General features: G+C 31.4%; 1 non-coding gene across 1 annotated transcript; it reads left to right on the top strand.

Moving 5' to 3' along the window:
- The first annotated feature begins 2,129 nt into the window (after nucleotides 1-2,129).
- Nucleotides 2,130-2,236, top strand: LOC138388750 (U6 spliceosomal RNA). Its single transcript, XR_011234241.1, has one exon. It is a non-coding gene; the product is annotated as a U6 spliceosomal RNA (small nuclear RNA).
- The last annotated feature ends 402 nt before the right edge of the window (nucleotides 2,237-2,638 follow it).

Consider the following 2,638-nt stretch of genomic DNA (forward strand, 5'->3'; position numbering starts at 1 on the left):
ATTAAAATCCAAGTAAGAATTTTTGTTTGGAACTGGATTATATGACTCAATTTCATCTGGAAATTAGTGAAAACAAAGACTTTTGTTATTAAGAGACAAACAACAAAGGAACTTTCCTTATTAACATATTAAGATGTATTATAAAGTTATAATAAATAGTGCAATATTACTGCCAAACTAGACAACTTATCAATAAAAAGGACAGACTCCTTATATATAAGAGTCTAAAGATCTAGTAAGTGGTAATGGAAGTATTTCAAAGCAGTGAAAAAAATGTGAAAGTAACTAAATTCAATTTTCTGCAAAGAAATAGTTATATTCATACCTCCAATCTTATATCAAAATAAATTACAAATCAAAGCATAAATTTAAAAAAAACTAGAAGAAAATCTGAAAGTCTGTTGATATGAATTCATGGTGGGGAAAGACATGATAAAAAAGGGAAAATCCATAAAGAAAAATATTGGTGTGACTATATAAAAAATTAAATTTTTAAACTTAAAAAATAATTTTATATGCAAAGGACAAACAATAAACTGGAAAATATTTTAATTTTATATTTGATAAAGGATTAATATCCTTTCCACATAAAGAGAATGGTGCAGCAGCTATATAACAACAGCATAAAGGTTTCTCAAAAAATTAAAAATAGAACTACCACATGATCCAACAATCCCACTTTTGGGTATATATCCAAAGGACTTAAAGTCAGAATCTCGAAGAGATATCTGCACTCTCATGTTCATTGCAGCATTATTTACGATAGCCAAGATGTGGAAACAACCCAAGTGTCCCTTGATAGACTAACAGATAAAGGAAATTTGGTATATATACACAACAAAATTTTATTCAGCCTTAAAAAAGAAGAAAATCTTTCCATTTGTGGCAACATGGATGAACCTGAAGGACATTACACTAAGTGAAATAAGCCAGTCAGAGAAAGGCAAACACTGCATAATTCCAGTTATATAAGTTATGTTAAGTAGTCAAATTCATAGAAGCAGAGAATACCTTAGTGGTTTCCAGGACCTGGGGGAAGGGAGAAATGGGGTATTATTTTTCTGTAGGATTAAACTTTGAGTTATACTAGATGAATAAATTCTAGGGATCTGCTTTATAACATACTACCTATAGTTAACAATACAACATTGTGCACTTCAAAGTTTGTTAAAAGGGTAGATCTCATGTTAAGTGTTCTTACCACACACACACACACACACAAAGTAAAGGAATGCAAAGGAAACTTTGAGAAGTGCTGTACACGTCTAGTTTCTTGCTTGTGGTGATGGTATCATGGGTGTATACATATGTCCAAATTCATCAAATTGTACACATTAAATACATGCAGTTCTTTTTATATCAACTATACCTCAATAAAGATACAGTAAAATAAATAAAAATATAGTAAAAAAAATTGCAAAAACAAGCTGGCAATTCAAAAATTATGAAACAAAAGCTGACATTTAATACATAAAATAAGTTCAATCAATAGTAAAGGAGATACAAATTAAGTAACAATTAAGATACTATGTTTTATTTATATGACTAACAAAGATGAAAAGCTAATGAAAAGATGTAGTTTGAGTGAAGATGTGGGAAAATGAGTTATCTCAAACACTGAGGAAGTGATTAAATTGCTATAATAATTCTGGAGGAAAATTTACAAACTTTAAATATGTATATACCCTCTAACTAGAAAATACCATTTTTAGAAATGTATCCTAAAAAATAACCAGATAAATTCACAAGATATGCATGATAATATTTGTCAAAACGTTTGCAAATAATGTAAATGGAAAATGATGTAAATGCCCTAAAAATAGGGACATGGTTAAATGACGTATAGTATATTTATACAATAGAACATTACTGTAGGAAAACAGCCTGTTGCATGGCAAGAGTGACATCATCTTGAAGTAAAACCTCCAACCATGATGACCAATGTTTGACTCTTGCATACTAAAGTGTTCCATACCATAGATAACCCCTCATAAAAAAAATAATGCTTGTAATATAGATAACCCCTCATAAAGATGTTTACCTAACCTCCCCAATGGTCAAAAAGTCTGCGGCATAACCACCTGCACATGTTCTACCAAAAAAGCTTGCTATATAAAGGATATTTTCTGGTGCTCACTTCGGCAGCACATATATTAAAATTGGAATGATACAGAGAAGATTAGTATAGCCCCTGCACAAGGATGACATGCAAATTTGTGAACCATTCCATATTTTTCTTCTTTTTAATCTCTTCATATAAATACATTGTACCATCACAATAGACCATATGGAATGAGATGATTATTATTATTTTTGGAGCAGAGAAAACAAGACAGTATAGAAAGAAAGAGAGAAGAGCAAGCAATAGTAGGTAGAGGAAAAAAAAACACACAATTTATGACGAGAGGAAGGATTCTAAGTGTGTTTTGAAATTTAGTCACTGGACTCTCCCACTTTTTGGTTGAACTGAATGATCTATTGTTTTCCTACTGCTTTCATTCAGTTGAACCATTATTTTCACCTAGATCATTGCCAGTTAGCGCCTATGACTGGTTAAGGAAGGACTCCAAGACCTGGAAAAGACAAGCCCTGATTCTCACATAGCCAGGCTTAGGGTTCTGGAGCAATGGGATAGAGC

Source organism: Eulemur rufifrons, chromosome 7 (assembly GCF_041146395.1).
Source record: "Eulemur rufifrons isolate Redbay chromosome 7, OSU_ERuf_1, whole genome shotgun sequence".
NCBI classification, from domain to species: domain Eukaryota; kingdom Metazoa; phylum Chordata; class Mammalia; order Primates; family Lemuridae; genus Eulemur; species Eulemur rufifrons.